The sequence below is a fragment of the Athene noctua genome, chromosome 3 (genome assembly GCF_965140245.1).
Source record: "Athene noctua chromosome 3, bAthNoc1.hap1.1, whole genome shotgun sequence".
Lineage (NCBI taxonomy): Eukaryota > Metazoa > Chordata > Aves > Strigiformes > Strigidae > Athene > Athene noctua.
In genome coordinates, this window is record NC_134039.1 from 86252218 (window position 1) to 86275953 (window position 23736).

Genomic DNA, 23736 nt, shown 5'->3' on the forward strand with positions numbered 1-23736 from the left:
GGACTCTATTTTGTGCTCACTGCTGGATGGAGGCTTTCGATGATTAATAGGTTGTTTCTTTCTCCCATTCATATTATTGTACAGTGCTGCCCAAGGAACAAATTCCGGGACACCTCTCACAGGTGATGGATCTACTGGGAAAGACAAAGGCCCTGAATGCCTACATCTCTTCACCAAGCCCTTTCTTCCTCCTCTCTCACTTATTTTTTCTCCGTGGTTACTGACCAGCAAGTTAACGTTATATTGTCATTCCGTTATTCCTCCTTTTTTCCTCACTTTGTGTCCTATTTCTTTCCACTTCTGCTTCTGTTTAATACTCCTACTGTAGACTGCATGCATCCCGAATCATACACTCAGCTTTTAAAGATAAGCTGATCTGTAGCTACTTAGGTAGAGCCTATCTCAAATAATGTGGATTTGTGATACAAAAAAATATACATATAAATCGGTGAATACATAGAATTGGCAGAATCTTGTATTTATTTAGAATTTTACATAGGCCTGGCTGCTGCTGCATGTATACTTCTGCATTGCTATCTGTGCAATTATGATTATATTGATAAGTGTATGTGTGTGTAAATATATAGAGGGAAGGAGAGAGAGGAACTGAGAAGAGACTAATCTTAAGCTATTATTTCATCAGGGGCTGAATGCTGCATGCTAATGTTAAAGGGGAAAAAAAAAAAAAAAACCAAGGAGAAGTGAGCTATTGGATTCCTCTTTTGAGTCTCCCCTTTCCCCTCGCTGGAGTTTCTGTCTGAGCAATATGGCACGGTTTGTGACTCCATCTGGAGAGCTGACAGCACAGGCTGGTTATAATAAAGCTTTCAGCCTTTTTCCCTAAGTCTGTAATTAAATGACATCACAGAGTCTTAAATGCATCAGCTGTAAAAGTCAGAAGGCTAAAACATCCCATTAGAGGGAGGAGAGTGTTTCCAAGTGTTAGAGAAGCTCAAGTGGGGAACTGCTCTAGGAGAGCTGTTTTAAACCTGCCTGAGCATGGTTCATTGTAAGAAGAGTTGTGGGCTGATAAGTGTGTTACTGTTTCAAGTTCTTTAGACCCAGAATGTATTTTTAAAAAAAAAGCCTGTTGTGCTTAGGGAGGTGTAGCTGTGTGCATATATGCGTACGTACGTGAGCCTGTGTCTGTAATCTCTGCGTGCTTATTTTAAGTAGTACGTGGGGGGGTGTTCAATATTCTGGATATACTGTTTGTCAGCGGTCCGAAGAGAATAATTGTTTACATATTGAGTGCTGAAGGGTGAAACTGGAGAGAAATAAAAGTTGAAATTCATAGAATCATAGAATAGTTCAGGTTGGAAGGGACCTTTAAAGGTCATCTAGTCCAGCCCCCCTGCAGTGAGCAGGGACATCTGCAACTACATCAGGTCACTCAGAGCCCTGACCAGCCTGACCTTGGATGTTTCCAGGGATGGGGCATCTACCACCTCTCTGGGCAACCTGTGCCAGTGTTTCACCACCCTAATTGTAAAAAGTTTCTTCCTTATGTCTAGTCTGAATCTACCCTCTTTTAGTTTAAAACCATCACCCCTTGTCCTGTCACAAGAGACTCTGCTAAAAATTCCGTCCCCATCTTTCTTATCATCCCCCTTTCAGCCCTGGGGGGCCGCTCTAAGGTCTCCCCGGAGCCTTCTCTCCTCCAGCTGAACCCCCCAACTCTCCCAGCCTGTCCTCACAGGGGGGCTCCAGCCCCCCCAGCATCTCCGTGGCCTCCTCTGGCCCCGCTGGAGCAGGTCCGTGTCCTTCTGCTGTTGGTGCCCCAGAGCTGGACCCAGCCCTGCAGGGGGGTCTCCCAGAGCGGAGCAGAGGGGGAGAATCCCCCCCTCGCCCTGTGCCCACCCTGCTCTGGGTGCAGCCCCAAATAAATGTATTTCTTTACAAAGCCTGGGAAGCAGTAATAAGCACTGTGAAGTAGTGATAAGTTACTAGCTACTTTCTCTCTTTCTCCATCTTCTCTTGAGTCATTTTTGTTGACATCAGAATCATAACTAAGGACATATATTTTAAGAGTAGATTGCTTTCAATATGACATTGCCAGCTGGAGAGATAAATGAAAAAATTATATGTGAAAAAAAAAAACCCTACAACATGGACTATCAAATTTAGTCATCCCGTTGGAAAGATACCCTATCAAAGCACCCTAATTTTCATGTCAAACATTGGGGTTATTTTAACTTCTGGCGCTTCAAAAGTACCTGAGACACCTGAGAACAAAGGTTTTATTCTTTTTCTCTATACATTATAACTTTTTAACCAATAGGAATTTTGATTCTCCAGTTGTAACTTCTAAGCTACTCTCAGTGGAAGATACCTACCACATTTTCTAGCCATCTTGGACCTCGGCCATAGAGATGAAAGTTTATTTTCAGAGATTGAGCAGGTTTATGGACATGTGAGTAGGAGGGGACTTCTTTATCATGCAGGAGGATTTCGGGCTGTAACTGCCTTCAAGTTTGAAGCACTCAAGGCTTTACCTTAACCTGAGTTGACATTTTTATCCCCATTTTCTTTGCTGTCAGTTTTACCTGGGGTCCTAGAGACATGCCACTGAAGTAAATAGATAAGGACATCAAAAACATTCAATAGCGAGGTATGCAGATGTCCCGTTTGACAGTATTCAATCACTCTTTCTCTCCAGTTACTCACTTTCCAAGCTGCTTCTCTTGCTGAACTGTTTTTCTTCTGCTGCCAAACACTGCCATGGTCCAAGGTTTTGTGAGCTTGCCCTTCCTTTTCACATGCCCGTTGCGATGATGGGATGCACCACACTGTCCAGCTGCAGGAAAAGTGACCTTAGGCAAGACAACTGCATTTTATGTGCAGATAAGCAATGTGACATGAGGTTGTGGGAAAGGAGATTGCAGATCAGAAGATATCTTAATCTGCTTTGTGCAGCGTTAAGTAAAGATTTAAGTTAAGCTTTAGTATGTACTTCATCTATTTTATGCCTCAAAATAGATCAGATGCTCTGTGTGGTTTCATTGGGGAAATTATCCCTTATGACTGTAATTTAGAAAAAAAAAAAAATATCCAAAAGCTAATATACAACAGTAGCTGGAAAGATATGAACAGATAAGATTGTCCTTATTTTCAGTAGAAAGGAGTAGTCGGTTCTTTAAGCATGGGTATGGTCTCTCTTGTATTCTGGCTATCCAGGCATCATGCATGCTTGTGGCACTCATTTAAAAATACATGGTCCAGGAAAACTTTTGAGAAATTCAGAGGGCTGACTGTCGTTTAGACCTTAGATTTTTTGAATCAGGCAACCTAGAAAGGACTGTGTGTATGTTGAAGCACGGGCTCTAAATAGGAAATAGCAAACAAAAGGTACGAAGCAGCAGTTGTGCACGCTGAGGGTTGGTCTGCGTGTGGTCGGCAATACGATGCCCTTTCCAGAGGGGGATGAGTCAAAGTCCTGCTGGGATGTGCCTGTGTTGGACCTGCAAGGCACGAGGCAGTTCTTGGCCTTCTCCAGCAACACGAGCCAGGTGATGTCTTCTGCTCACAGGCGTCGTGGTGTGGATTTGCGTTGACACCATCAACTCATTGTCTAGGAGTTTGGGAGGAAGATGGATGGTTTGTGTCTTCTTCATTTTTTTCGAGTCTTTATGCCTGTGGAAGTCAGCTTGAAACCAGAACTGAGATGAACCCTAAAGGCTCATAAGTAGAAAAGCTTATGAAAATTAAAAATAAAGAAACCTATTTTTTTAATTCTTACCAATTTTAGAGTGATTTTGTTTGATTCCAACTCATTCTTTCATGTTTATGAGAGGCCATATTATACATCTGTAGAGTTGTCAAGTCCAGCCATGGTGCTGTGTACATAAACCTAATAGCAACATTTATTTTAGGATGCATATTAAAGGAACAAATCATGATACCACAGACCTTTTTTGTTGTTCCTAGCCATACATGATCTAAAAAACCATCTTTTAATAGCTAGAAGGAATGAATGGATGTATTTTTGGTGTGACTTCTGCTCCGGTCATCAGTTTTGAATGTCCAAGAGAGAGCCTGTAGAAATGTGGCAGACAACAGAAGTGTATTCTTCCACTTTTTTTTTTTTGTTTTTTTGTTTGCCACTGAAAATAGTAGGGTTGGTAACAGTAGATCACGTTATAGTTGAGGCTGCCTATAGATACAACTATAGATGTAGCTGTTCACTACTAGTGAACGTCAGTTCAGTCCTGTCTTTTTTGGGTTGTTTAGCTTGGGAGACATCATTCTGGTTTTTAAAAGGAAAAAAAAAAAACTACCTTAATTTAGTGCATGGACACATCCTCTTCCGAGAATTGAAGTGGTTGCATGAAGTGAAATGAAATGGGGAGAAAAAGCATCCCAAGAACTAATCCCTCCACACACCTTGGCATGGATCAACTCATGTCAGTGGAGTGAAAAAAAGCATCTTTGAGCTTTTGTCTGCATAGTTCTCTGTATTCATAAGGAACACAGTCCTGAAAAGTGGAAGATTTAAAATGTAGAATTTTACATCAGTGCCATTTGAGGTCCAAGATGACTTAGAAGCAAGTTGTGAGTAACTGAGCTTTGCTTTGAAGCTGTGGCTTTAGCAACAGGGTGGGGGGACAGGAGGCCGCGAAGGGGCTGTGATCCCCAGTTGTGAGCCAGGAGAAGAGCGAGATGCCACCTTGACCTTCTGAGGGATCTGGGCTATCCCTAGCACAGGGACGGCGCTCATCTGATGTCCCTGCCCGCAGCAGGGAGCTTGGAAGTAGATGATCTTTAAAGGTCCCTTCCAACCCAAACCAGTCTATGCTTCTACGATCTCTTTTTCTGTGTTTACATGAGTGTTTAAGTGTTAATGCTTCAGTGTAGTGTACAGCTGCTAACACAAGATCCTGTCCTCTACTCCGTCTCCTTTTTCTTTACTGTCTCTCCACTTGCTGAAGAAACAGCACCACCAGACTTCACATTGTACCAGCCCTCTTGGCCAACTGGCTAAATAACGAATGTTTTGCTAATGCAGCTCTTAAATCTGATACTGCTCTGTCACAGTGAGAGCAATCCCACCTCGGCTGCTGTATTGGGCCAAATCAACCAGGCTGTGCTTGGTGATTACTGCAGCAGTGGGAAGCAAGACTTCCAGGAGGAAGAAATACATCTTCCTATGTGGACATAAGGAACCTCGATTCTCACCTCGCTGAGGGGGTTCAGTTTTGGGCCCCTCACCCCAAAAAGGCCATTGAATGACTCGAGCGTGGCCAGAGAAGGGCAACGGAGCTGGGGCAGGGTCTGGAGCACAGGTCTGCTGGGGAGCGGCTGGGGGAACTGGGGGGGTTCAGTCTGGAGCAGAGGAGGCTGAGGGGAGACCTCCTGGCCCTCTGCAACTCCCTGCCAGGAGGGGGCAGAGAGGGGGGATGAGTCTCTGGAGCCAAGGCCCCAGCGCCAGGCCCCGAGGGAATGGCCTCAAGCTGCCCAGGGCAGGGTCAGGCTGGCTCTGAGGAAGGATTTCTGTGCAGAAGGGGCTGTTGGGCGTTGGAATGGGCTGCCCAGGGCAGGGGGGAGTCCCCGGGATCCCTGGAGGGGTTGAAGAGTCGGGCTGAGCCAGCGCTGAGGGATCTGGGGGAGTTGGGAACGCTCAGGGGGAGGGTCATGGTTGAACTGGAGGAGCTTCAAGGGCTTTTCCAACCAGGATGATTCCGTGATTCTGTAATGCAATCAAGGCAGCTTTGGAGAAACACAAAGGAAAGGCTTGGGTTAAGGCAGCTCTGAGAGTACAGCTGTACCAGTTGAGTCTCAGCAGGGAGGTCCATGAACTAAATACTCCCGGAGACTGAAATACGTGTTGACCTAAATGGTGGCCTCTTCATGTCATGGGTGCTGTGTGCTGGCCCAGGGGTGTAGAGAAACTTTCTCATCTTTCCAGCTGTACTGGGATAAAGAGGACCCTAATTATCAATGCTGATAATCTGGCTTTTTAGGGTACAAGAATGAATTCCTGGGTATTTTTTTCAGTACAATAACACTTGCAGCTGCAGAGCGTGAAGTGCAAATGCCATATTTTCAAGTACAGCTTTCCATGTCAGGATGTCACCATCACAGTGCTTTAACACAGGTATTTTCAAATGTAGATGATGATTTGGGGCATTTTAGTTGATGATGTTTTGCTCAGAAAGCTTCGTTCTCAAAAAGCAAATTTTAGGTACTTTCTGAAGGTAGGGCTCATTTAAGTTGTCTTGTACATGACACCTAAAATCAGTTTATTCTGGAAATGTATTTCTTTAGAAGAATAAATTTGACATAATAATGAATCTGGCATAATAATAAATTATTCACAGCATTCGAGCAGTTTTCACACTATTAGAGGAAAAAGATGAAATGCAGACGACTACAATGATTCACACAGGCTGGCTGAGTTAGGACAAGTATTACGATCCTGATTCCTGGTGCAGTTTTTACAATGCAAGATAATAATATTCATGGAAAAAATCCAAAATAAAACTGCTGCAACATCCATCCTATCCGTGAAGTTGCAGAATCTGCGTTGCTACATTTCCCATGGTTGTACACATATTTTTCCCTATTTTTGGTGATTGGGGAAAAAAAAAAAAAAAAAAAATCAAGAGTTGTAAGAAGAGAATGTGAAGAAACCGAGCACGATTTACAATGCAGGTGGCCACAAAGGTTGGATTTTATATCAGAAAAACATATTTTGTAAGATTGCTGCCGAATGGTATCTTCGTGGTTCTCAGTATTTATTGGCACCTACTTCATCTTCCCAAGCTCACAGGACTTGCTCTGAGGGTTGTCATGCCTTGGAGGAATATAAACACAGCCATGAGGCTTTATTTACAGGGTGACTTTCGAAGTCAGACTGGGAGAACACCCACCCCTATTGCTGTAAGAAACACCCTCGTATCCCAATAAATGTCTGGGGTTTGCCATCCGTAGCAGAAGGCCACAAGCTCTGTGCTGACCCTGTGTTAGTGTTATTGTAACTGGACTGATAACAACTCTTTGCTGTGTTTTGATAGATAGTTGAGAGTTAATTAAGCTAACAGCTTCCTGGCTCAGTGTATGTGGTGTGTCCCTTTTGCAAATAATAAGTAAACTTTCTAGCTGGGAAGATGAGATAGCAGAAAGCTGCCATCCCATTTCAACTGGAGTGGTGCTGGCTGGCAGGGCAGGGTGGGATCACCATGGATGAAAGCCTGTTATATCAGCCCATCTGTTCCATATCCTTAACTAGTGTCATTCCCAGGCAAGTCATAAACGGGAGTTTCCCCCTTCTTGCTGTAATTCTCTGCGTGTTCCAGAGGAGAGTTCCTCTTTCCACATGTAGCATCGCATGAAGCCTCACAGATGCAGGAAAGCACAGTTCCCATCACCTTAAACCATCAAAAATGATTTCACCAGCGCATTTTGCAAGCATTTCTGTCTGCTAGCGGGAGGATGAAGCCAATGGCAGAGTCACCACTAACACTACTGGCCAGTTTTTGTCTCACATTGTGGGATGGAAAAGCTCTACAACCTCAGTGACATCTTACTGGCCTCTCCCAGCCTGATTCATGAGCTTGGTAAGGAGTGTTTCCAGTCAATATGCGCATTCATTTCTCCCGTTCTGCACCTGTGTCTAAAGATAATTTTATCTCACTCTAAAACATGGGTCCTTTGATCTGATAGTCTGTAATCAAGAGACGTAGTGTGCCTTAGACCCTTCTTACAGCCCTATTTTATACAATTACGTTTACAGAGCTGAATGCTGCTCCTGATGTACTACATAACATCTGTGCAGAGTAATTACAGGATAATAAAACTGACACACGTATGAACATGAAATGACGTGTACCAGGGTCAGAAAATAGTCTTCCCAGTGGCAGTACAGCCCTTACATGTTCATGCTGTGCTTTACAGCAACTTCACTCGCTTTATCACACTAAAGAATTTTGTGTGTTTTATACAGAAACCAGCTGTCTGGGCAGAAGACATCGACTGTCACTAATTCCTCGTTTCAGTTTTTAAGGTCAGAAGATGAAAAAAAAAAAAAAAAGTCATACTCAAATGGAACGACACAGGGAATTAGCTTAACTAGTTAAATTAGTTTAATTTTGAAGAATGTAATTCCAGGTTTCAGAAATCATTGAGGACATTGAAGCAAATACCCTCACTCTTTTGAGAAGAGAAAGGAGATCTTAATGGAGGTACAGCATCCCATTTGTTCAGATTTGCTGCCTCCAGTAGCACAGCACTGTTGCTCGGGTCTGTTATGATGCAAATCCATTTTCCTCGTTAACTTGGACCAGACCCTGGATGCCAAATGAGGTGGATGATCAGAGGCATTTCAGATAACCTGCTTTTCATCTGTATTTACTCTGGAAGCTGTTTCTGTTTTTCTCAAAGACGTTCTGCAAGCATCTTTCCTTGTAAAACAAGCCTCACCTCAACCCTTCAGCGGAATAGTGGTGGCTACTGAAATTGTGGTGTAATTTCTCTGCCGTAAATATCTTCAGGGGCGTATGGTAAACTTTCTATCATTTCTTTTTCTGCAGCTCTGGCTCTGTAGACAAGGTGTGCACCTTTCTTGCCTTCCTAAATAGCAATATTAGCGTGTCCCAACTGAGTTAAGCTTTTCTGCCAACTTACTAATGAACGTGATTAGATTGAAACTACGTGAAGCTCAACGTCGCCTGCCTTGATTTGTAATCTTGATCTCAGAAGTGCAGTATCTTTCCACTGGCAGCTATTTTATATACAGGATCTTTGCCTTCCCATGCAAATAGCTGTAACTCAGCAGCACAGACATAGTTAGGCTGGGTGTGAGATCCGTGGCGTGAAAGCTGCCAAGCTTTCCCCTGTGGTGTTGCATGCCTGAGGTTAGCGAGGAAGTAAAGTAATTGTGCCCAGATTGCACTTTTAATATGTGTGTGCTTCCTTACATGGGTGTCTTAGAGTGATTTGTATTGTGCGTACTCTTGTCTCATAATTTCCATGTGACTGAGTATGGTTAAACCCAACCCAGCTCACTAGAATCTCAGGTCAGCTCTGCGCTCCACATGATCCCGTTCTGTTTCCTGTAGGTCACTTGCACGCATGGACTAAAAAATACCATTGATTTGCATTATTTGATCCCTTAATTGACAGATGCTAGGAGCTTGATTGGCTCTAATAACTGCAGTCTCCTCGGAGGTCCCTCTGGGTCAGATGGAGGAGTACCAGAGGTGCTAGTGCATCTTTTTATTGGAGGTCAATATATTAATTCTCTCCCCGGGGCTCTCAAACCAACATCTTTCCCCGCTTCTCAATTCCCTTTGCAGAGCAACAGGTATTCGTTACGACAGGCTGATAAGGAACAAGAATCTTCAAAGGAGACTTCCTATTTATTGACTCGTTGCTCCTAATTTTGACATTGCCCTAAGCTTATCGTATTTATCCTTAGAAGAGGGAAAGAATAGGCAGAGATGGGCTTACTGCAGAATATAGTTACTTCCTCATCAGTGAGAAACATAATAATTTAGAAAAGATGATGATGTGCTTAATGACCATGTTTTCTTCCTCAAACCAAGACCATAAAATAGTTACCCTCATTAAAGAGCTCTAAAGTTGCCTGCCTAAAGTGGCTCAGCACATTAATGTTCCTTCCTTCTAGTGCAGTCACCCCCCTGTTTGCTCCAACCATGCGTTTATGGGTCCTGGTACCCTCTGGGCATTGCTGTTCATACCAGGATAGCACAGGGTCTCAAGAACCTGCCAAACTAAGACACTATCCTCAGTGATGGGAAAGGTAGAAGAGGAACCCAAGTCATCGAAGCATGGGTCTGGCCAATTCCCTCATTAATAAATCTGACCATTGGGCAGATTGGGTGTTTCTTGGGTCTGCCCATGACTTGGCTACAGAGACGCTGTGACCTTAGGAGAGCTTTTATGTTCTCATTTCTAGGCCTGTTGCACACACACATGCTGTTCCTGGGTGTTCAGCAATGGCTACTCTTTGCCTCAATTTCCTTACTTATAAAATTCACTTTTTTAACTTAACATTCTATGCTGTGTGAGTAGTTTTTCACCGCTGGTGGATTTGGTTCTTAGTGAAGCACAGAGCAGCTTCCTTGATCAGCCAAATACTGTCCCATCCAGATTCTCAAGCCAGGCAATCAGGTATATGGAAATGATCTGGGATCTGTGTTCTCCTGCTCCATCTGATGTGTTTCAGGGCCATATCTTTGACAGCTTTGGGTACAGGATTAAAATGTGGAAAAGAGGCTTAAGGGATGAACTTGACGTTGACTGGGACGGAGGAGCTTAATGCTCTGCCACCAGTTCCTGGGGTGATGGTGTCTTATTTTCTGTGTAAAATAGAAGTGGTCTGGGCATGTGGAGAAAGCAGGGCTGTCCATGGAACTGCATTTCCCAAATACTTGCAAGGACACGAGGCCGTGGAACGTTACCATCCTACAACTGGTGGTTGAACTGGGCCTCCTGGCGGTTTCTCCATGTTGGCTAAAAGAAAAGGCAACTGCTGCAGAGAGGACAGCCAGAACCATCAGCAGCCCTTCGCTGGAGATGCCACAGTGTTGTGATGCCTGAGTTGGTGTCTACAGCAGGATGCTGAAACTTGGTCCTGCATGCTCCTCCTGGAGGCAGTTGGTCCATCAAGCCATCCCCAGGTGGGCCCTGGAGTTACAGTCTCTTGGTTTGGGCATTTCATTTGCCCCGATGTGGTTTTTTTGGACTAACCCCTGATTGAACTGATTGGCCAAACCCCCGTCTGCACACCGGAGACTAATCAGTCAGTTGGATGATAATGAAAGATCCCGCCATCTGTCTGCTTATTTAATGGAGTGTCAGCACATAGCAAATAGGAAGTAATTGGATTGACAGACACTGAGCCAGTTATTAGGCTGTTTTCTATCTGATTGGGAAAAGCAGAGGAGCAGAGAGGTGTAGCAAAGCTAATCTGATAGTGTCTGTTGTTCTAAGTACACACAATCTGCCACACTAAATTCACAGGCTTTGGAACCACAGGCTGGTTGGAGTTGTTCCTCGCTGCCGTCCGCTCCAAAGCCATCCTTGCATTCATATTACAAATCATTATAATGCAATCTAATAAAAAACAGTTTGCATAAAGATGGTGCCCATTTATAAAGCTGTCACCACAGCTACTCTATTAATAGAGCCATTTTAAAGATTTATAGTCAGCATATGTTACTTTTTTACAGGGGCCAGCTTGTGAGCTGTGGGGTTTGAGCACAAAGAATGTGCCACCAGATCAGATTTAAAAATAATAAGTTAATTTTTACAAAGCTGTTGTGCTCAGGAGAGAATGTCAAGTTGGGGAGGGGGGTATCATTGCATTTCAGTGGTGGTCAACAAACTGAATGTAATAGGGCGTTAAGGGAAACAGGAATTAATAATATGAAAAGATAAAGTTAGTGAACTTCCTATTTCAGGTCACTGTGTGTAATAGGATGGCATTATATGAGGGTTCTGTTAACATCTTTATCGATGCAGGATGCTAAAGTGTTTTATATGCATTTAATGAAACCCCACAATATTTCTATGTGATAGACAGGAATTAATTTAAAATCGACTGTCGAGATCATTTAAAATGATAACGCTTTCTAAGCAAGGCTGTATTTATTTTCTTCCTTCCACAGTACCGTACGCATCAATAGTAGCGAGATCGTGTTACCTGTTGTAGTGTCATGGGATGTAAAGCTCTGCCATTGCCTTTATAGTAAATTAGAAACAGAAGAAGCGATGGGATCCTACGGGTTTGACTTTGTTTTCATGGGCAGAAAGCGCCTCTAAGCTTACACATGCCCTGGGTTCCCGTAAAATAAACACATTGCAGAACTTCTAGAGAGAGAGAGATTTATTGACTATGGTTAGTACATTCATCTTCTGGCTTCTGCAGTATTGGATTTACATTACAAATGGATCGACAGTGGGTAATTCAGTTCAGTGGTCGTTTTGGATTATCATCTCCATCGTGAAGCAGTCTTGTAACTTCGAGGCAACTGGCAGGCTTTGCTCAACGTCAGTCTAGTTTTGGGCTAGAAGCTTATGGTTTCAGGGACAGGAGCGGAGAGATTTGGCGAGTAAAGGAACGGAGAGTAAAGGAGTGTTTGTGGTTGTAGGATCTGTGTTTGCTCAGTTCGGTATAAACTTAAAACACATGAAATGATGTTTAATTTTTTCAGTGACAAATGATAAAGTAGCAACTCATCCAAGCTGTGTTTCAGGCTGAAGGTGAAGCGTGTTGCCATGGCTGCTGAGCTGCACATCACAGCTTTGCTGTCCCCATTTGTTGGAGGTGAAGCATTTTACATTTTCCTCTTACCTGGATGTGTCCAGCTGGGGTTCGTTGGCATCACAATGATACCAAACCCTTCTGCAGCTTTGAGGATCTCTTGCTTTGCAAACATTAATTGCTTGTTGCAGTAATGGGGAAACTGAGGCTCTTTATACCCAAACAACCCCAAAAAGTTTCTCGGTGTAGAAGAAAAAAAAACATTTGACCACAAGTTTTCTGCTTCCAGACTCACATTGTAAAGAACCTGTACCTGCTTGAAAGGATTAAACAGAGGTTCACAACATACAAGGGAGTAAAGCTACTTTATATTTGTTCTCCAAATGTGTAGTTAGGAGTCTGTAGGGGCTGAGCAGAATAAAAGTGGAAGTCAGCTCTCAAAAGCACCCGCGTAGGTTGGGCTAATAGGATACACATTACACACTGGTGTGTGTAGCTGCACACACACGGACACGCAGCTCCGCCGGGACGCAGCCTCATGGAGGGGAGCAAACATAACCCTCTGCTCAACGGGGACATCTGAGGAAGTTTTTGTCTCAGTGCTGTGGGGTGGAAATCCATCTCTTAACAGGTATGCTGTGGAGGGTCTTTAGGATCTGAGCAGAGCTCTAGTTTTTCAGGTTTAAGCTACAAGGCCTCTGCAGAGATGTGGAGCAAACTGAATTTATCTGCCGTAGAGGGATGAAAAGCCAACACCAAGGGATGGCTCTTGCAAGGAGCCCCAGACAGTACGTTGCTTTAACATCCCATAATGTGCTACATGTACTAAAGCCACCGTTCTCCACTTTACACCCAGGTGCTCTCAGGGACAAGGTGTGAGTTTAGAGATTTCCCTGATGAGAGGTACACCTGGTAGGATAAACTAATAACTCCTAAGCCCCAGATCCCTCCAGTATTTTTATGGGCTGGGAGTTCAAAAAGAAATGAAGAAGCCAAACCCCAGCCACATTTTGGTTGTAGAAGACAGGCAGGTCTTGTCTTCACTCAGTGTTTGTTAGGAAGCATTGCCTTCCCATGCTTGTTAAACGCTTCTCATCCTTAAAATGAGCTCTCTGGGGCTTGTTTAGGTTGGTGCTGAGAGTCGCGTCAGAGTTCAGCCATGTTTTCACCCATAGTTAGGATTCTTGCTGCGTATTGCAAATAATCAAAATGTCAAGCAGTCATTCTGCCTCAGTAGTAAAAAATGATGCAGTGCGACACAAATGTTACTGATCACTTTTTAAGCCTGGCTGCGGAGAGGCAGCGTGGCTGCAAGAATGGTGTTGATACAAGGAAATGATCACCTGCTTGGCAACTTATTTACTTATAGCAACTTGGAATGATTTCTGAATATTGCTTAATAATCCTGACTGTCCTGGGGAAGCTTACCAAGGGCTACTGTGTTCAGCAAAACAAAGCAGTTTTCTGCGGAAACTCACCAAGAATTACGATGTTTGGCAAAAATAGAGACGTGTCCTTGGAAAGCAGATGGGTTCTAGCAAGTTGAGTCTTTGTAATGGATAGATAGCCATATATGGGCAGTAGAAATTAATAGACGGGTGCTTTTAGATAAGATAGAGGTGGTAAACCAGCAGGAACCACCTTGAACAAGTCATTAGCTAAGAGAATCTGCACATGCTCCGAGGACAAATACAAGGTGAGAAAGGCGACAAGCCTTCCTCCAAAAGACCCCCAAAGACAGCCACCAGGAGGCAGTGGGCAGGAGCAAAGAGAATAAACGGCTGACACCAGCCTTTTGAACTAACCCAGCCTCATTATGCATAGGGCCATTTGCATTATGCAATCCAATGAATATGTATATCCATATCCACACTCTGTGAGTTTTTGGTAAAATGTGCTGTTGGTGTGCAAGCTTTGTGGAGAAATCCCCTTGCACCCCGGCGCCGGAGTAAACATACCTGCTGTGTAACTCTCTCTGAGTTGTAGAGTCTGTTTCCACCCATCAGCATGGAGAGCGGATCAAGGACCATCAGCATCAGGACAGGATGAGGTGAGGAGAGGACTGACAGCGAATCCCGTATCTGGGTGTACATTTACAACAGCCAAGTGACGATGACTTAGTGTCTACCAACCACATGTTTCTGGCCTTTTCTGGATGTCAAGTAAGCCACAGGTCGTGCTTTACTTGAAGGACACAACAAGGCTAAGGACACATCCAACCACTTAACCTCGGCTTGGCTGATAAACCATAACTCAACCTTGGAGATCATCTCTCCGTACCACATAGAGATGCCACCTTGATCTAAAGGGGACCAGTTGCACCATGTACAAAGCTGCTTGGGAGGGGGGTAAATCCCTAAAACTTCCACCAGCAACTGCTGCTGCAGCTCCAGCTTGTGTTACATTCCCTGTAGCACTCATGATTTGTGTCATGGGTGCGTCCTCATTAACGGAGCGAGCTGATGTGATTCACGCTTGAGTTACTCCTCCTTTGCTGCCTACAAAGAGAAGCAGCTGTACTGCATCTGCTCACAGAGGGAGCTGCTTGTGGGTCTTCCAGACGTTTAAAAGCTATATGCAGATTTTTGGCGCTGGTAATTGCTCTGTTTCATCTGCAGAAAGGGAAATAGCATCTTTGCAAGAACAGTGTCTAGAGGTAGAAGAGGAATAAAGTTGGATTTTCGCTGCTGTAAATTTATAGGCCAATGGATTGGTTTTTAACTCTGCAGACTAATGCCTTTACAAATTTACAGCTAGGCTCAAAACCTGCCCAGTTTCTGTTTCTTAAGTAACATAGCCCTGTTCCAGTGTATTTTCCCATGTTTTTCTCAGGACTGCGATGTTGATACACATTTCATAGCCTTCATTTCACAGTAGCGACTCCCAAATTTTGCTGGTTTGTTCCTTTTGAAACTCAATTTCTCCGAGAGAGTCACAGAACTCCGGGTTGTTCCTCGCTCAGATGAACCACTTCTGGAAAAATCACACATGGTTATTAGCTAAAGTTTGACAGCAGATGGAAACACAGGTGGTTCCTGAAGCTTGCTCATGCCCTCGCAAGAAATGAGAGGATAGAGATTGCAAGATGCAAGCAGCAGTCCAACCCCTGCACCGGGACCCTTCCGTCGGGCTGGCTTTGGCTAATGTTTGCAAAGCATGAATTACCTTGTGCCAACTTCATTGAGGAAATCATCACTCCCGTAGATGAGATTTACCTCTGATGAAAGTGAAAAGCGAGGAAGAGGCATTGTGGCGGTGCACCCACGTCACCTCTGCCCGGCTGGATCAGAGCAGAAGGATGTTTCCATTCATGCTCATGCTGGTGGGTGTTAATGAAGATGTTCAGCTACAACAGCAACCCCAAAAGCAAATAAAAGCAGTTTTGAGGCAGTGAGGAGGGAAGCGTGGGGTGCTCTTCAAATTACCCAGTTGAAAAAGTTGTAATTAGCACGTTAAAATGTGCCTCCTAGCTTCAACCTCCCCAACAAAAATCCACCGGGATTCTGCTGATGCTGCTGATGGTTCTGGCGTGGTGAGAGGCATCCAGGCTTTAGGGTATGAGATACACATTTCTGTTACGAAGCTTTAGATCTAATTAGTTCTGCCTCTACATCTTGTGGTCCAAATACTAGCCAATATTCCCCTCTGGAGACATCAGAAGAAATTGCACCTGGTCTTTCCTGAGATAGTTGCACTAAGTCAGAAAGTTGTGTTCTTCAGGTGATAGGTGAGCGTTAACTAAGCAATATTTTTAGCACCAGGTGATAGCTAAATCATAATTTATTTTTTTTTCTGCATGTGTGTGGTGTTTGTAGTAGCTCAGAGGCGACAAAATACTTATTTTTATATTACACCTGTGTGAGAAGGAAGTATTTCTTACCTCAGTCTCATGGATGATCAGCCAGAACATGGAAATAAATTCTTTAAAGCTCATATTTTTAAGCTACCGTTAAAAAAAAATATATAGTTCTGGACTCTTTCATCTTCCAGCACTAAATCTGTCAGCTCTATGGGGACATAGTCAGAAGCCTTTACACTAACCACAAGAGCTATATCAAGTAGTCAAGTTTTTCTGATTGGGGATTTCTGTTTGTATAGGGGAGGGACTGAAGTGATGGGGACTGACAGTGTAATCTGGCCATTTGCCCAAGCCAGCCCGTCAAGCTCAGCTTTGTCTTGCGGAAACCAGCCTGGCTGGTGCTGCCAGTTACTTGTGTTAAACTGAAACCTTCATATTTTAGTGAAAAATGCCCAAAATTTGGTGTTTTCTGTTAACAGTAGTCATTTTCCGTAGTCTTTACCTTCCTGAATGTTTTCTAGGCTATATAATATTTCAAAATAGCAGAAAATGAATGCTTTTTGCCTGATATTTGCTGGGCTTTTGTCTGGTTTTGCTAAGATTTTAAATGCACTTAGCATAATAAAATCTCTACTGAGTGTCCCAGCGCTATTTACACCTTTTTTTATGATAATTATAATTTCAATCACATTTTGGGTCACCTAGAGAAGAGCTTAAACATTTATTCCTGCTGTTGTCCCCTGCATACAGCTCCCTTTGGACTGACTTAGTACAGAGGCAGCTCTATTATCTTGCATATAGCCACGGTATTTATCAGCAGCGTGCTCCTCAGTGAAATATCAATCCTGGGGTAACTGATAATGTAACCAAAATAATTCTCTGTAGTCAAGTTTTTATGCAAAATAACGTGCTTTCTGTTACTTTAGTACCTATTTGATTGGTCGTCAGTAACAAACAATCTCTGGGCTATGAACTGTGGTGAATTTTTTAAATTTAATTGTATTTATTATACTCTGCACATGTGTAATGATCAGTACCTTTTGGTACGGGAGCTTTGCTGGGTCTTGCTTTGGCAGAGGAGAGAGGACTCAGAGGATGAACCAGATTGCGGGATGGATGGGAAGTAGGTTTTCTTCCAACTAGATTATTATGTGAACTGAATATACTGAAATATATACCAGTTTGGTTGCACGTAGTTGTTGAAATAGCCTCTTTGCCTGGCCACGTTATCACAAGGGTGGTAAATTAGGAATCAGAGCTGTACCTTGCTGGTTATCAAAGATCTTGCAGGAGGGCATCATCTTTGGCTGTCCCTTCTGTTGACCCTCTCCCAAAACACCCACTGTTGAGATGGGAAAGCTTTCAGGTTGGGTAATGGACAGTCTGGGATCTTCCAGGTGTTTCTCATGGTTTGAATGTGTCTTCAAACCTTCAAGAACCTATTGTGTTAGATATTTTATCTCCAATTTCCTTGAGTCTGAACAAGCAGTTTGGGATTTGCCGTTCTGTCGGTAACTGGTATCCAGTTCAAAGGATTTCTGATGTTTCCTTAATATTTCCTTGCTTTGTGTAAGCTCACCAAAAGGTTCCTTGCAGGTACTTGGACATTTTATAACTAATACAGAGGGAAAATAACAGTTTAGGATCATACAAAAATGAAACAAGCTAAAATGTAAATTTGGGCTGAATGTCTGCAAAAATTTTCTTAATAAGGTTTTGGAATTTTTTTTATTTTTTTTTTTTTGGCTGCCATTCATTTGTTTGAGGAGGGAATTTCAGCTATTATTATCATCATCATTAAGAAAAGGAGTAGTCGATGTTATGAGCTTTCAATGACATGTCTTTAGGTTCTTTTAATGATATTCTAGAAGACATCTGATAACGGGAAGACAGAAGAAAGCCTTGGGAAGGTGAGAGTTGTAGGTTTCTAAATCAATCTGTATAGCCTTTTTGGGTATTACGGTTTTTATGACACACTTTCAGCCTAGGTAAGACAGTCCTCATAGCCAATTAAGTTGTGAGTTAGAATGAATTAAATTTTCTGAAATGGTTTGCCTTTTTTTTTCTTTTTTAATCCAAATGACTGTCATTTACAAAAAGATAGTTCATTTTATTGAAAGTGCTTTTCTGTCTAAGGGGAATGCTTAATTGCAGACGCAAATCACCTCAAATGCTTTCATAGGAGGATAAAACAAGTTAAAAATTGTGCATCATTTTGAAAATGCAGGTTCTGAATTCAGGATAAGATGCAGATTTCTGTTTTTTTTTTCCCTGGCTGCTTTCTTCAGAACTTCATCCTGGCCAGACATCTCGTAGAAGTGTCCTTCAGAGCAGGGACATCCCTATGAGCCATTTTTCTGGCAATTCCCAGGGCTATCCACATTTGCCCAAAATGTGGTGACACACCTCACTCTGCATTTTTATTCATTTGCAGGTCTGACATCCATGGCAGTTACGTTAACTAAGTCTAATTGCTCAGCAATAGGGGAATTTTCTATCCTGAATGTGCCACGTGGCTCATTCTCTCGCATTTAGAGAATACACCCCACGGCATGTTAACATTTATAGGTTTTTCTTCAGTTATTGTGTGCTGGCGAGAGATGATTTTAAATGTGGTTGTTGATACTGTTTCAGAAACCCTACTAAATTACAACTGAACGGTTCTCTTTCGAGTAGAATAATCGAAGCGAATGGCGAGTGAATCAAAGCTGTTCCTCCAAGGCCTTCTTTATGGCTCCTTTTTACAGTGAGCTATATCTCAATCTCAAATTTCCCTCTTTGGAGAGTAAAAAGAAAGTAGTAGGGTATAAAAGGGCTCAGTGACACAGCCTTTCATCTTCACAGTGTTTTTTGATTGAGATTTTTTTTTGGTCATTTGGATTTATGCACATGCGGGTAGGTCCAAAACCAATTTGAAGAGTCATGTCCAGACCTAACTCCCCCAGTGCTCCACTTCATTCAAAATGCCAAAATGTTTTCTCCACTTTGATTTTTACACATTTTATATAAGCGTGTCATTGCGCAAAATGTGATTTCTTATCATGTACACTGTTTCACACACAGACAGCAACGCTGATCTCTGGGATAGCCATGGGTCAGATTGCTTTTTTGACATCTTAATTGTTACATGGGTAGCTTGGATGAGTAACACGGGAACATTTTTGGAAAGCACTCTTAGAATTATTTTTTTTTTAGATCCCGTTAAACATTTTTTTTTCTTTATAAAGACTGAATTATATTTGAATAAGTTAACCAGCAGTATTTGAAATTTAAATAAATAAATAGCACAGTGTGTGACTGTGAATGTATGTGTCTGCCAAGCAGAAAATAGAAAATATCTGTTAGGTCTTTAATGCCACCCAATACTTCCCGTTTCAAAAACTTCATTTTCAGTTTCTTGTAATTTGGCTAGTCTTTAATTGCCAACTGGGGCTAGATATTTTTTTTAGAAAAATGTGTCTGAAATACTTGTTCTTTCTGAGAATGAGAAGAAGAAATACATTGTACATGTTGGCAAATTCTGGTGACCTTTTCTTTGGCTGGGAATTTGCATCTTCATGTTTCTCAGTAAGAAAAACTGTTGTGCCTTTTGCCATTCCTCTGAAAATACACCAAAATTTGTCTTAGTTATACACCTTTGAAGAAGTGCAGTGCTCACGTTCTCATAAGAGGACTCCAGTTCATAGCAGCTGAAGTTCCTCATGGGCATGATTCTGCTCATCGCTAACCAGGATCAAGCCAAGGGCAAGGACCTTGCAAAGGTGCTGGTCCCTGAGCCAAGGACTGCCTCCCCTCGCAGTGTTTTTTGGAAACCCTTACCTGTTGGGCTCCAGCTGCCTGGAGGAAGGTGCTTCCTGATACAGGTGCCAAAAAGAGAGGAGAAACCAAGTAGAACAAGTGGGATTGGGAACAAAGGAAAATAAGACAACTGATGGGCAAATTCCCACAAACAGGAGTCATATGAAGAAATGAGAAGGCAGGAACGCAGCAGAGGGTTGCAAAGTCTCAACGCTGTGACATTCACTGTCTGAACACCAACCATCCTGTTCCTAGGACACGCATCTGCTGATAACAGCAATAGTGTGCCATCGTGAAATAAAAAATTGCACTGCGTCATGCACAGCAGACCAAACAAAGGTGACACAAGTGACTCCAGTCCTTGCTCTTCCAAACTTGTCAGCGTTTGACTTTGCATCCTTAATTCTCTTAAGAAATACATAAAATTAATATTTTCCATTAGACTGCTCTGTTCTTAATGGCATTCTGAATAATCCTCTCACCACAGGACCCGTAGGGTGTGTCACTGTTGCACGTAGAAGGATTCTTGGTGCAAATCTGCCATACTTCTGTATCTGGAGCCTTGGATACTTGCTTGGGCGCCCTGGCCCTGGGCTCGGTGGAGTTTTCCTCTGGGTGGGATGAAGGCTGGTGCTGCCCAGTGGCTGCCTCAGGTGCCTCATTTGCAGAGCAGATGTGGGACTCATCCTGGCTGGTGAAAACATGGTGAGGTCGTCTCGGAACCACAGCAGGTCACAGCACATTGGGTCCCAGTGGTCGTTCTTTTAGGCTGTGCTAAGTGGTGATGTACTCGTACCATTGGAGTGTCAAATGGCAGTTCCCTACTGTAAGACATGCGCTGACATCCATACTACATTTTTCTTTACTTTTTCTCTACTTCCATTTCCTTTGGTAGAGATCTTACGATTAAATAAAGACTTCAGAAATTGTCTGTTTTTCATTACCATTATCATTTAATCAAGATATCCTTGAACATTCAAACTTAAAGTCTCTCATCCATATCCTCTAGTCCTCCATGCCGTGCAGTTTCAGTCTTAATAACTTTTTCCTGATACCGAGTTGAAATCTGCTTTCCTAAGCTCTTGACCATTTGTTCTTTATCACAAGTGTCGCTGAGCACTCATAAAATCCCCCCTTGCAGAGACATTGCTATCTAGCAGCTTTCTCCTAATCTGTGATTGCTTTACGGTTCGTATCAAGTAAAATAGGGATATATTTTTGATTGTTACCGGTATTAAGTGAACCACTGTTGTCTATGCCAAGAAATTAAAGCCTATTAGAACATGTCAACCACCAGGACTCAGTTCTCTAATCAAGGTACAGTTTCCTGGAGATAGAGGCACGGGTCTTTAGGAGAGATCTGAAATGGTGATTAATGCCAGGTACGGAGAAAAAAAAAATTCTTGATTACACCTTTTTCTAGCACTGACCTTTTCCTACAGCCTCACACAAGCAATTTAGTCTCTGTTACAGGAAACACTTAGAAACACCATCAAACTATTGTGGGATAAGGAGTTGCTGTAGGTCAGCACATCTGAGCTCTAATAGTTTACGGCTAGTTTGCACCTGGCCATTCTCCCTCTATAAATTTTCATCTGTTTATGTCAGTTTTGCCATTTTTAAGCATGTGCTGGATTTTAAGTATTTAAAAGTTGTTCGCTGGAAGTTGCTTGTTTCAAATCCAAGCAGCTGTGCCTCTCCTCTCCAGTCTGAAAGAGGTGTTTGGCTACGTGGTGCAGGTATTGTAAGGGTTGATTGAAAATTTTTGGGGGAGTTCTATGCATCAAAAGATCTGTGTAAATAAGCTTATAAAGAAAGAGTGGCAAATCTATTGGCAGACGTGAAAAGATACGGTTAAATTAGTTTAATATGGTCCCATCAACCTTGACAGTGTTCCCTTAAGGACATCAGCGGTTGTCACTCAAAGCTGGTGGACATTAGGTCTGTTATTTCAGAGATAAGCTTGGTGGTGGTCTCTCTGCTCTCTTCCCAGATGACTCCACTGTTTCCCTGTTTGATAAAGCCAATTCACGTTATCGATCTGTGAAAGCCAGGGACTAAAACTGCCATTCTTTGCACTTCTCTCCATGCAGCATCTCTCTTTGGAGAGGCAATCTTCAAACTGAACTGTGAATGGGTCCCCCTGTGGAAGAATAGCTGCGTCGGCCCAAATGTGTCACTCTAGAGTGATGGAGTCAACACCACAGAGGCTTTAGGGAGCAAATTGTTCAGCTTTGAGAGAAATCATGCTACTAAAATTGACAGGAGCTCCTTAGTCAGTCCTCTGAAGGGAAGCTGCCTCCTCAGGAGTGCTGAACGTGGAGGTAGAAAATTACAGACAATTAAGCAGAACTCATTGAAGTGTTTGGGAAACAGCTAGTGGTAAGGCATCTCTAATAAATTTTAACCGCGCTGGAACTGTTAGAGGTGTCTCATGCAAAATAAAAAAAAGTCTTTCCTAGTGAAGAATAGGTGGCTTTGTGGCTTTTAGGGCGTTGCTACGTATATTGCGAGATACAAGGTCCAACACTTGCTCTGCTGCTGCTGTATAAAGCAAAGATAAAAACAATCCCAGCCTGTCCAGGAGAGGAATTAAAATATAAACGATTGCAAGGCACTCGGGTGCATCGATGAAGAGGGCTGTGTAAACACCATACACATTTCTCCCTTCTAACAGCATGTCTCAATCCATTATGACTCCTGATACTCAATTCCTAATTATTTTGATACATACAATTTTGAAAGAAAGACTGATTTCATTGCCTCGGATGTAAGTTAAAGAAATTAGAAGGTAATTTCTGGAAGAAACTCCTATGTGTTAAACAGATGGCATCACTGAGATAAAGATATTTTGCAGGAGGAGATGGCAAACATTTTGTGTTAAAATATTCCCAGAATCAGCATGGCGTTCTGCGTACACAGGAATGGGATCCTAGGATGAAACAATTACACATAATAAAAATATAACATAATACAGACATACATAATGCAGTATGATCCCAGCGTAATACATATGCATTGCTTTTCTCAGTGATATCTCTAGACTTCGAGCTGGGATATAGCGCTGTTCGGTTTAGAGATGGGGAACTCACCTGTGGGAATCAAGTAACCAATCCCAGAAGGAAGTTTGCCCTTTCAGGGGGATTTCTGGCATCTTGACTTCTTTTACAGGGGTTTTATTTTTAAAAAGACATCTTTCCCCTATGTCCCTAATAGAGCAATCAGTGATTTTTGGACAGTTAAACACAAATCATTCCCAGGTTGGATTTTCACCAATTCTCCATTTTGTCTGTTCACCAGCCATTGAGTCTTTGTCTCACCAGCTGTTGGCATTTAATATATTGTTTTTGAGGGCAACCTTACAGACCCTTTCTACTCTTCATGCCTCATGTTGACACAGACTGTAGTCGTTCTCCCACTGGTGGTGCTTGGCTCCAAGATGTAGGAATGTGAAATGCTGGGGTTTCAACCCCCAGCCCCAAATTAAGGCTGACATCTGGGTGATTCCCCCAGCCCTTCCCAAAGGGGGGGTGAGTTTCCCTTTAGGCTTCCCCCCAGGGTGGGGCCTTGCAGACAGAGCCATGGGGTAAAGAGCCCCAGGGGTCCCGCAGTGAGTAACCCAAGGTCAGGTGTCCACTGAGGGATAACAGCTGGGACCCCTGGCAGGAGGGGCAGTGTCTGTGTGTGAGGGGGATGCCCTGTGCAGAGTTCCCTGCTGGGGAAGGACCTCCCGCCTCCCTGGGACTGGGCTCCAGGCAGGTCTGGCTTTTGTAAACGCGGGCTGTGCAGAGATTCAGTGTGTGGCTGCCTTGGTCTGATGTGTTTGGCTGGTTGACTCGGTTGTGTCCCGTCCCTTCTATGGGAGACTGCATGTCACCATTGATCCCACCCATTGCTGGTCGTGTGGTGTCGT

At 43.1% G+C, this 23736-nt stretch overlaps 1 protein-coding gene across 1 annotated transcript in view; it reads left to right on the forward strand.

The window, feature by feature from the left end:
* Positions 1-23736, forward strand: part of EXOC4 (exocyst complex component 4) — a 424237-nt gene that overhangs the window by 285783 nt on the left and 114718 nt on the right. The gene's annotated exons all lie outside the window — the stretch shown is intronic.